Raw genomic sequence first — 12,232 nt, forward strand, 5'->3', positions numbered from 1 at the left:
GTTATTCGTAAACAGTACAAACCCCATGGCATATTTGTTTTCAAACTGAATAGAACGTAGAACAGTACAGCACAGGAACAGCCCTTTGGCCCACGATATTGTGCCTATCAAATTAAGCTAACGATGCCTAATTAAACTAATCCCTACTGCCTGTATATGGTTCATATCCCTCCATATTGATGTGCCGATCTAAAAGCCTCTTAAATGCCTGTATCATATCTGCCTCCACCACTGTCCCTGGCAGTGCATTCCTTCCTATACTGCAGCGACCAGAATTGAGTGCCATACCCTAGATTCAGCCTAACTAGAGTTTTATAAATCTGCAACATACTGACTCTTAAACTCAGTGTCTCGACTAATAAAGGCAAGCATGCCATATACCTTCATTACCACCCTATCAGCTTGTGCAGCCACTTTCAGGGAGCTATGGACTTCAACCTCAAGATGCCTCTGTACATCAACTCTGTTAAGGGTCCTACCCTTAACTGTGTATTTTCCCTTTACATTTTATTTCCCAAGGTGCAACACCTCACCCTTGATTCTGACTCTGACATGCACGGATTAAACTCCATCTGCCATTTCTCCGCTCATATCTGCAACTGATCTATATCCCACTGTATCCCTTGGCAAACATCTACACTATCCACAATGCCACCAATCTTTGTGCAAACTTACTAACCCACCCATCCACGTTTTTATCCAAGTCATTTACATATATCACAAACAGCAGAGATCCCAGTACGGATCACTACAGAACACTGCTAGTCACGGACGTCCAGCCAGAATGGCTAAGTCACCATGGATCGCATGCATCTAAATCTTCTGGATGAGCCTACCATAAGGGATCTTGTTGAATGCCTTACTAAAATCCATGTAGACAACTTCCACTGCTCTACCTTCATCAATCACCCTCGTCACCTCCTTGATGAACTGAACCAAGTTAGTAAGAAGTTACCTGCCTTGCGCAAAGCCATGCTGACTATCCCTAATTAGGCCATGGTTTTCCAAATGTTCATAAATCCTATCCCTAAGAATCCTCTCCAATATCTTCCCTACTACTAACATAAGACTCACTGGTCTATAATTTCCAGGATTATCCCTATTTCCCTCTTGAACAGGAACAACATTAGCTCCTCGGCAGACCACCAGGACCTCAACTGTGGCTAGAGAGGACACAAAGATCTTGATCAAGGCCCCAGCAATATCATCTCTAGCCTTTCTCAATAATTTAGGGTATATCCCATCAGGACCTGGGGACTTATCCACCTTGATGTTCTTCAAGAAACCCAAAACCACCTATTTCTTTATCTCAAAATGCCCAAGCATATTAGTATGCTCCACACTGATCTCACTATCTTCCATGTCCTTCTGTTTGGTGAATACCAACACAAAGTACTCATTTAAGACCTCGCCCACTTCCTCTGCCTTCAAGCATGTGTTTCCTCCTTTATCCTTGAGTGGTCCTGCCCTCTCCCTAGTTATCCTCTTGCTCTTGATGTATGTTCAAAGTCAAAAATCGAATTAATTGTCATATGCACAAGTCCATGCAGCATCATCACAGGCACATAGCATCAGGGACACAACAGTCACAAGAAAAACAGTTAAATTAACAATTAAAATCAAAAAATTAAACATAATTTTTATAAAATTAAACAAGAGAGAACACAGAACAAAAATAATGTCATTTGTAGTGCAAAGTGGTCATAGTGTTACTATACTGAGGTAGTGATTAGGGTTGTGCAGGTTGATTCAAAAACTGAATGGTTGAAGGGAAGTAGCTATTCTTGAACCTGGTTGTGTGTGTCCTCAGGCTTCAGTACCTCCCGCCCGATGGTGACTGTGAGAAGATGGCATGGCCCGGATTGTGGGGATCTTTGATGATAGATGCTGAGGCAGCGCCTCATAGTGGGGAAGGATGTGCCAGTGATGTATTGGGCTGAGTCCACTACTCTCTGCAGCTTCTTATGTTCCTGCACATTCGAATTGCTGTACCAAACCCTGATGCAACCAGTCAGGATACTTTCAACAGTACATCTGTAGATGTTTGTTAGAGCGTTCGATGACAAGCCAAACCTCTTTAACCTTCTAAGAAAGTAAAGATGCTGGTGCGCCTTCCTTATGATTGCATCTTATGCTAGGCCTAGGACAGGTCATCCGATATGTTCACACCCAGAAATTTAAAGTTGCTGACCCTCTCTACTGCTGATCCACCAATGTAGACTGGTGCATGTTCGACCTCCTTCCCCTTCCTGAAGTCAACAATCAGTTCTTTAGTTTTACTGACGCTGAGTGAGAGGTTGTTGTTGTGGCACCACTCAACCACGTGTCCTATCTTGCTCCTGTATGCTGTCTCATCACCACCTGTGATTCAGTGATGATGAGTCAGCATACATCATTGAATGTGTATATGGCATTGGAGCTGTGCTTAGCCACACAGTCATGTGTGTATATGGAGTAGAGCAGGGGGCTTAAGCACTCAGTCTTGAGTTGGTGGTCAGCGAGGAGGAGATGTTGTTACCATTCTCACTGATTGAGGTCTGCAGATGAGGAAGTTGAGCATCCTGTTGCAAAGGGAGGTACAGAGGCCCAGGTCCCGAAGCTTAATGTTTGGATGGGATGATTTGGGTGACTGTGTTGAACACCAAGCTGCAGTCAATGAACAGCAGCTGTAATTGTACAGAATGCCTTGGGATTCCCTTTAATCCTACTTGCCAAGGACTTTTCATGACCCCTCCTGGCTCTCCTAATTCCCTTCTTGAGTTCTTTTCTGGCTTCTTTATATTCCTCAAGGGCCCTGTTCAATTTTAGCTTCCTAAGCCTTACATATGCTTCCTTTTCCTTCTTGATGAAATTCACAACCTCTCTTGTCAGCCAAGGATCCTTTACCTTGCCATCCTGTCCTTACTGGGGCATACTGGTCCTGTAGTCTGTGCAGTTGGTCTTTAAACAACCTCCACATGTCTTTAAGTTAATTGACATGTTCTGGTAAAAAATTACTATTTGGAAGCAAAAAGCCAGCTTCTTTCTTTCATGGAGCCTGAACTACAAATGACTAGTTAGCTAGTTTTTATTATTTAATAATTGGCACAAGAGGTAGTGGTATTGATCATTGGTTTAATTTATGAGAGTAGAAATGCCAGTTTTGGCACAGGGCAATAGTTGAAACTTTGGGCAAACAATGCTGAATTGTGTGGGGAAAAGGGGATACACAACCCAGTGAAATGAAGAGTCACTTCCTGAATACGCAGGCCTTTGCACTTTCATACATTTGATATAAAGAAAGAATTATGCAGATTGTCAAATACTTTTGCCACATGCAGTGTGGTTGTTTTTATTCTTAGGAGAGAGGCAGGGGTGATGGCTCAAAGGTCATTATGTGAACATCACCATGGTTGGAAAAACAAGAGCGCAGGAATTTGCATGGGCATGGTTTTGAGGAATCAGGAGATGGAAGGGAAGACAAGGAGCCCTGCAGTTGTCAGATCCAGGAAAGGATTAACTGGCAAAATAAATGGTGCAATGAGTTACAATTTCAATGCAGGGAAAAGAATGAGTAAGGTGGAGATTTCACAGTAAATTTCAGACGGGGCACTGTTGAAGTAGAACTGATGAAGGACAGACAAGTTTGATACTGACCCAGGGATAAAATAGTTGGAAAAGTTTCTGCTTAGGGGGAAAGAACAAGGTAACATAGAAAAAAGCAGATGGAATTGGCTATTTAGTGATTTGAGTCTGCTCCACCATTCAATATGATCATGGCTGACCATTCAAATGTAGTACTATATTCTAGCTTTCCCCCCATATCCCTTAATTCCTCTAGCCCCTTGGAAAAATATCCAACTGCTTCTTGAATATTTTTAGTAATTTGGTTTCAACTGATTTCTATGTTAGAGATTTCCACCATTGTCTGGGAGAATAAATTTCTCTTCATTTCAGTCTTAAAAGGCCATTCCCTGTTGTGACGTGAATGAGCCACACAAAGACTGGAGCTATAGATGTAAAAGGTGCTTTATTCGGCACAAGCAGACATTTAGGAGGAGACTTGGTGGCAGACTCTCTCCTGAGAGATATTCAATAGAATCTCAGGAGAACTTCCCCAAACTCAAAGTATATCAAGTTTTTATACACTTAAGCACAAGGAAAACAGCAGGTGTTTGAATGCAATTTCAATAGCTACATGACATAGTTTACTTAAATGTATTGAGTGCCGACAAATGGTTCCATTGCTTTATATGTTTACAATGGGAGCATATTGCAACTAAGATACCACTGAATATTGAAACATCTTTGCTGAGACAAAGTGATTCACATGGATGGCCTGAAAACTTCTGAGGACAGAAACTCCAGACCACAAAATTAGATTTGTGAGAACTGACTCTCTGGGTACACAAATATCCCAATTATTGGTAGTAGAACAAATATGCCCATGACCATGTTTGACATACTGTGACAAAATAAGTCCTGTCTGGAGCCTTCCTTGATCTCTGTCACAATGATGGAAGAACTTAGCTGAAGACCTCTGATGCCTGGTTTGAATGTAGGCCAATTAACATAGCTCCATTGTCTTATGTTTGGCTGATGCAGGCAAGATTGTCTCATGGTCACCTGAGTTTACAAACCATATCTCTTGAGTGGCCTCCTGCTGTGAGCCAGGAGCCTGTGATCTGTAGACAGTACTGTTTGTTTACAGATAGTTGTGCTTTTAATTGCAGCACTGATTACTGCTTGTACTTTACATTTTGTAATAGTTCATGGATACTGGTTCTTGTATAAATTAATTACTACTATGTCTTAAACTTCATCCTTTGACTATGGCTGTTTTGGTCTAACACATCCTTAGACTGTGGTCCCTGCTCCTGGACTCCCTGGCATGGGGAATATCCTTCCTGCATCTAATTATCTTTTCCTGTTAGAATGTTGTGCTTTTCTATGAGAATCCCTGTCAGTCTTATAAACTCTAATGAATATAAGCTTAATTGACCCAATTTCTCTTCATATGTCAGTCCTTCTATGCCAGGAATCTGTCTGGTGGGCCTTTTGCTGAACTCCCTACAAGAACATCCATCCTCAGATAAGGAGACCAAAACTGCACACATTACTCATGGTGTGGTCTTACCAAGATCCAGCAGAATTGCAGCTAGACGTTCCTGCTTTTATACTTGAATCCTCTGCTTTGGAAGAATATTAAATGTAAGATTTAAATATTCTCCTATACTAATGTCTCTAAAATGTATCAAAGTATTCCCTGTAAGAAAAGTTAAAAAGTGCAATTACTGTTGATAAATTATTGAAACACCCCAAGAAGTATGGGGAAAGCACAGGAAAGTGGTGTTGGAGCCTAGATTGGATCAGTCTTTATATTATTAAATGGGCCACTGGCTCAGGCACTAACTGGCCTTCTCTTCCTCCTGTCTCTTATGTCCTCTTATTGATAGGCATATATCTTAGGATGAACCTGCAACTTATAGTCATGCAAACTTACATAGCAATGCACAGATCTTTTTTTACATAAAGCACTAAACACCCCAAGAGATTTAACGGAACAAACCAAAATTTCAAGATTTCTGGAAAAATGAATCAAAAGCAAATAATGCTAGAAGCACTCAGTAAGTCGGGCCGCATCTGGGGAGAAAAATTATTAATGTTTGAGGTCAATGACCATGCAACTAATATAGTGAACTGTAATTAGTATCTGTATTACGTTCACTAAGTATTACTTTCACTAAGCACGAATAGATGAAGCGTTTGCATGAATTCTTGTACTCGAAAAAATTAAATTCACCATTCTATGCACAAAGTGAAATCAATTACAAATTTCGGTTTTATTGGTAGATATTTTTAAATCTTCTGAACAGGGCAATATCTTCTGCTGTATTAAGAATTTGAATGTGATGTTCGTGCATTATCGGTTCTCACATAAAAGGTAAGCCTGGGCTGGGGGTTTCAGGTGATAACTGCAGGCTGATCTGATACAAGGTCCAGACTCTCCGTCGCCAGCCCACGCGCAAATACGGACATTCGGCCCTGCATTGCCTCAGCAAACATCGCGAGACTCTTCTGCTGATCACCATTCCACCACTCCCTCCCTCTACTCCTTAAATACACACAACCTTGGTTCAAACGACATAGCCGGCAAATAAGGTTGATAGTCTGTGCGACTCAGCTTATCGCTGATAGCGCGACTACCTGAATCCAGTGTGTGCCTGTGCATTGTCTGTCTCTATACAGGTAAAGCTTCTGCCTCTTCTCCGTTTATTTATGGGTTCTGCAATGAATCCACGTAATTTAACGAACGCTGGTATTATGTCTGTGTAATGTCTCTCTCCCGTTATTTTCAATGCATCGCCTTAAGGGAGGGTACCGTGAAACTGACACAGCAGGCATTCAGTTGCAGTCGGCATGCGAGAGATTCGGAGAAGCTGTTTCATTGTGCGTGTGTTTTTGAACACATTTTGAAAGCGGTTCGTGCAAGCGAATCCACCGGTACATCCATTTGAGTCGTTCTAAAAATTTGCATTGCATCACCTTGTAAGAGATAGAGACAGGAAGCAATCGATCCCCCTTCGTGCCCATGACAACGCAATAATAAGTCGCCTGGGCTATTTATGGTTTGTTTTTTCTCTGGTGGTGGTATATAAAAAGACTTCAGATATGTTTATTATTTTAACCCCTGTAAGATCTAGATACAGCAGGTAACGAGTGCGAAATTTAACCCAGTTAAATCCCAGCACGTTTAAAGGAGCAAGGGCCCACGCTTTCTGAATCCCACTTCCCCGGGAGACCCCACACGTTGTATTGTAATAAATGGAGCGGGGGGTGGGTGAAGAGTTGTGGTACAGAGATCAAATAATCTGTTGGTTGGAACACTTGTTCTGGATCTGATTCTACCAGGGATTTCCTGTGGCGCCTTAGATGTGGAGTCGAATGACTATTATAAACATAAAACAGTACAGGACAGGTCCTTCGACCCACGATGTTGTGCTGATGTTACGTTGGATATGTTCGGGCCTGTGGTGATGTTGATCAATATTTGGTATGAAATATTCTGCAGCAATTGAGGGTACTTCCAACAGCAAAGGTGTGCGCACTGTTCAAAAGCTGTCAATGTACATGCTGCTCAAACACCACAAGTGATGGATTGGGGAAATCCATTAGAGTCATAGTAATACAGTGTGGAAACAGGCCCTTCAACCCACCAGCCAAGTACTCAAAAGCTCACAAATTTGAATGAGCTTTTTGAAGAAGTAATCAAGAAGGTTGGTGAGGGCAGGGTGGTAGATATAATCTATGTGGACTTCAGGAAGGCCTTTGATATGGTTCTGCATGGTAGGTTGCTATGGAAAGTTAGATCACACAGGATTCAGGGAGAGCTGACTAATTGGATACACAATTGGCCTGATAGCAAGAAGGAGAAGGTGATAATGGAAGATTTGATTTTTGGACTTGGGTCCCATGACTAGTGGTACTCCCCAAGGGTCAGTGCTCTGCCCATTGCTATTCGTCATTTATTTGGATGAGAATGTGCAAGGCATGGTTAGTAAATTTGCAGATGACACTAAAATAGGTGGTGTTGTAGACAGTGAGGATGATTATCAGGAATTAGAGGGATCGTGATCAGCTGGGTAAGTGGGCTGAGGATGGCAAATGGAGTTTAATTTGGATAAATGTGAGGTGTTGCATTTTGGGAAGACAAATGAGGGTAGTACTTTTACAGTGACTGCTAGGGCTCTGGGGAGTGTTGTAGTACAGAGGGGCCTAGGACTACAAATACATGGTTCTCTGAAATTGGGATCGCAGGTAGTCAGAGTGATGAAGGAGACTTTTGGCACATTGGCCTTCATTAGCCAGAGCATTGAGTATAGAAGGTGGGATGTTATGTTGCAGTTGTACAGGATTTTGGTGAGTCCTGATGAAGGGTCTCAGCCTGAAACGTTGACTGTTCATTTCCCTCCATAGATGCTGCCTGGCCTGCTGAGTTCTTTCAGCATTTTGTGTTCCTTAATCCAGATTTCCAGCATCTGCAGTCTCTCTTGTGTCTCCATGTAGTGTTCAGTTTTGGTCACCTGGCTATCTGAAGGAGTGCAGAGGAGATTTACGAGGATGTTGCTGACTCGAGGGACTGAGTTATGGATAGAGATTGAGCAGGATGGAACTTCATTCATTGGCGTGTAGGAGACTGAAGGATGATCTGCTAGAGCTGTATAAAATAGGGTGAGTACAGTCTTTTTCCCAAGGTTGGGGAATCAAGAGTTTAGGGAGAGATTTAATAGGAACCCGAGTGGCAGCTTTTTCACCCAGAGGGTGGTCTGCATGTGGAATGAGCTGTTTGCGGAAGTGGTTCAGGTGAGTACATTTAAAAGACACTTGGACAAATACATGGATAGGATGGGTTTGAGGCATATGGGCCAAACGGGCAAATAAGACTAGCTTAGATGGGAATCTTGGTTGCCATGGACCAGTTGGGCTGAAGGGCCTGTTTCTGTGCTAATCCTATTATATTCTCTACCCATTAGCATGAGTGGTCCTCCCCCACCTACACACTAGGAGCAGTTTACAGTGACCAATTAACCTACCAACCTGCACACCTTGGATGTGGGAAGAAACCGGACTGAACCTGGATCACTGAAGCTGTGAGGCAGCAGCTCTACTCGCTGTGTTATTGCACAGATTGTCTCCTGTGCCACTGGGTAAGGGGAGGGGAAGGGTCTCTTTGAATAATTGCACATTTTGAGAGAAGCCTCTGCCATTATTGCAGAAGCAAGTTGCTTCATTATTGCTTGTGCAACTTTCAAGAATTATTTAGTCATTTTAGTGCTAACGCTGAGTGAACCACTAGCCATTCCAGGCAGTCACTCAGCAACAAATGCTCCCAGTCCAGAGGATGCAAAGTAAGTGACCCTCTTCATCATTCAGAACAGGATGAGGCCATTCTGCCCCTTGAACATCCATTCCATCCAGGCTGACTTATACCTTGCATTCAACCACTGATTCGTACATTAGATGATAATGAAGCTGGGGAAAGGTGACTTCAATTTAGATGTTTGAGTAAATGTTTCAATTGATTCTGAACTAATTATTGGAGATGAGCTGGCAACTATCAGAAACATCAAGAGTTGCGAGCAAGTGAGGGCAGTTTCACTAAGAAGGAGATGCAGTGGTCAACCAAAAAGCGCTGCATGCATCATTGAATAGGAAGGGGTGATTGATTGTGATCTTGGGCACTTGGGATGTCATTTGTGATTGAGGACTGTTCCAAGTAAAAATTGGACAGACAGTTGGAGAAAACATGAGAAGATTTTGAAGTTAACAGAGCAATTGAGAACTTCCTCAAAATCGAAGAAAGGGGGGTTTCTGATGGGGTTTGCAAGGACGGGTGATTCAAGTAGTTTTGTTGTTGTGGCAGGATGTAAGTCTAAGTAGAAATGCCCACACTCGTGCCTTTGCCAGAACTCGAGGAGGTGCGTGTGAGTGGTCTAAGGAGAGTGATGCTGATGGTAGGGGGCCAAAGCTCAGGAAAGGGCTGAGGCGAGGTGGCATGTAAACAAAGGATCAACATGGCTGCAGGACAAGGGTGCAGGTGGAACCTGGAAGTATATTTGACTTTATTGGATACAACGATGAGGAACAAAGGCCTTGATCCTTCAGTTAGGACAATGTCCACCCTGGCATATCTAGATATCACTTCCTTCCTCTGCAGAGATGAGAAACTAAGATTGTTAGAGCAGAGGAGAATAGAGGAAATGTAATAGCAGTGATCAAAAGAGGTTTAGTAAATAGGGTGACACTATCCACTGGCAGTAGGGACAGAAACAAGAATATAAAGATTTAAATTGTCTTGATCTGGCATGCCCAGAAACAGACACAGCCATGTCGAAAAGGAAATTTGAGCTGCTTGAGCAGGAAAACATTGCAGAACAGTGGAGGAGAGCAGGAAAATGGGACTAATTGGAGAGCTCTTTCAAAGAAATGGTGCTGATACGATGGGCCCATTGACTTCTATAATGTTATGGTTTGTGTTGGTGCTTGCAGCTCTCAGTACACAGCTTCATTTCTCTGTGTTTCTCCCTTTGCCCAAAGGTTAATTTGCAGCTGTAAGTTACCTCTTAGTGTAGGTAACTGGCAAAATAGTTACAAGGCTTCAGGAAAATAAGGAGGGGGGAGTAGGACTAATGGGATTGCTCTCCTGGGAACCAGCAGGGATCCAATGGGTCAAATAGTCTCCCCATGTCTAAATAAATGACAAGTTATATAAATTAATTTGCAATTTGCCTGATGTACCTGGCAGGTCAGATACATTCATTATGTTTACTACATGTATGTATAACATGTATTAATCTTATTAAAATTGGGTAAATGAATTTGTGCACAATTTGTAAGTGAAGATGCTAAACTAATTATTTTACTTGTAGGATATGGACCACTGGCAATGCTTATTGCTGCTGTTGTCTTTGGGCAGGAGTGCTAAGCCACCTTCTTGAACCTTCTAGTGAAGGTAACCCTATGGTGCTCTTGGGTAGGGAGTTCCAAGATTTGGATCCAGTGATGAAAGAACAGCAATACACTTCCAAGCCAGGACAGTGCTTGCATTGGAGAACCTGAAGATGATGGTTCTCTGTCCCTGCTCTCCTTCTCCCTCTGGGTGGTAGAGATTGTCAGTGGTCTTGATGAGTTGTTGCAATGTATAATGCACTGGTGATGGGAGTGAATGTTTAGGATGGCAGATGGGGTGCTAATCAAATGCTGTGGCCTGGATGATGAGTTCCCCAAGCATTGTTGGAACTGCACTTGTTCAGGCAAGTGGCATTGTTATGTATTGAGACTATAAATATTAGCATATAAATGTAGTATGGGCTTGTAGCATCTATGTCTTAAATTGGGGATCTCCTAACCAACCTCTTCAAGAAGCATCAGATTACCTTTCCTTTTTGATCACTTTGAAAGTAAAGGTAACAGAGTTCAGAATTCACAGGGAATGGAGAATCTGTGGGGAATGGAGAATCTGTGGAGCACTGCCTTGTGTCTCTAGAGTCACCTTCAGTGAAACCGGAGAACTTCTGACAAGTCTTCAACTCATCCACTTAATGACAATAGAGTAATCTGAAATGGAAGATAGAGGTTTGTTATGCGGTAAGAGGTGTCCCCACTGATCTGGTGTCATGGTGTAACTGGGAATATAACTGCACCACTATGTAAACTCGTCCCTTAATCCAGTTATGGATATTCCCTTTCTAAGTGATTTAAGGAAATGAGTTCCTAGAATTAAGGAGTACTGCATAAGCTTTGATAATTTACTTCATTGATATTGTGATTACACAGAAAGCTGCAGAAGACAAGATCTATAACTAGACACCATGTTTACAGTATATTTAGACTGTATTGGGAGAAAGTAAGGTGTGCATGGTGAAATTGACCAGGATGTGCCTGATTTATAGGTTTTGACAGGAATAGAGATAAAGTGCTGAAACAAAAAGGGAAATTCAGAGATGGGCAGACAGAAATAAGAAGCCCCTTCCTCCTTCAGTGGGGATAAGCATGGAAACCACACGCTTGTGAGGCTTGCATCAGTGATGGGGAAGTTGTTGGAGAAGCTTCTGAAGGATAGGATTTGTGTTCACGGAAGGGTAGGGGCTGATTAGGAGGAGTCAGCATGGTTTTGTGCAGGGGAGATTGAGGTGGTAGCTAAGAAAATTGATGAAGGTGTGGTGGTGGACATAATTTGCATGGACTTTAAGGCTTTTGATGAGATCCAGTATGGGAGGCTGGTCCAGAAGTTAAAGGCACAAGGAATCTGAGGCATGTTGGCAAACTGGATTACAAATCACTTGGTGATAGGGGGGCAGAGGGTAGTGGTGGATAAGTGTTTTTTCTGACTGGAAGTTTTGTTTTTAAAAAAAAAAGTGGAATACTGCCAGGATCAATGCTGAGACCTTTGTAATTTATATACAAAAAAAAATTACTTGGATGAAAATATAAGTAGTCTGATTAGTAAGTTTGCAGGTGACAAACTGGTAGAGTTGTAGATAACAGAAGATTGTCCAAGGATACAGCAGGACATGGATCTGCTAGAAAGTTGGATGGCTTGGTGGCAGATAAATTTTAATCCCGACCAGTGTGAGGTAATGTACTTTGGGAAGTCATATTCTGGTGGGACATAGAGTAGTTGGCAGGGACCATGGGAGCATTGATGCACCAATAGACCTTGGGGTGCATCCATAGCTCCCTGAAATTGGCA

At 42.4% G+C, this 12,232-nt stretch overlaps 1 protein-coding gene across 4 annotated transcripts in view; it reads left to right on the forward strand.

Annotated features, from left to right (window-relative positions):
* The window catches only part of ache (acetylcholinesterase), a 128,922-nt gene that overhangs the window by 84,539 nt on the left and 32,151 nt on the right, over positions 1-12,232 (forward strand). The window contains exon 1 of one of the 4 annotated variants that reach the window (XM_052044496.1): positions 5,067-5,190. The exons of 1 other annotated variant lie outside the window; for it this stretch is intronic. The gene's annotated coding sequence lies outside the window, so the exon portion shown is untranslated. Of the gene's footprint in view, positions 1-5,066; positions 5,191-6,114; positions 6,229-12,232 lie in introns of those variants that run through there. 2 more of the 4 variants (XM_052044494.1, XM_052044495.1) reach the window with 2 other exon arrangements.

Source organism: Pristis pectinata, chromosome 37 (assembly GCF_009764475.1).
Source record: "Pristis pectinata isolate sPriPec2 chromosome 37, sPriPec2.1.pri, whole genome shotgun sequence".
Taxonomy (NCBI): Eukaryota; Metazoa; Chordata; class Chondrichthyes; order Rhinopristiformes; family Pristidae; genus Pristis; species Pristis pectinata.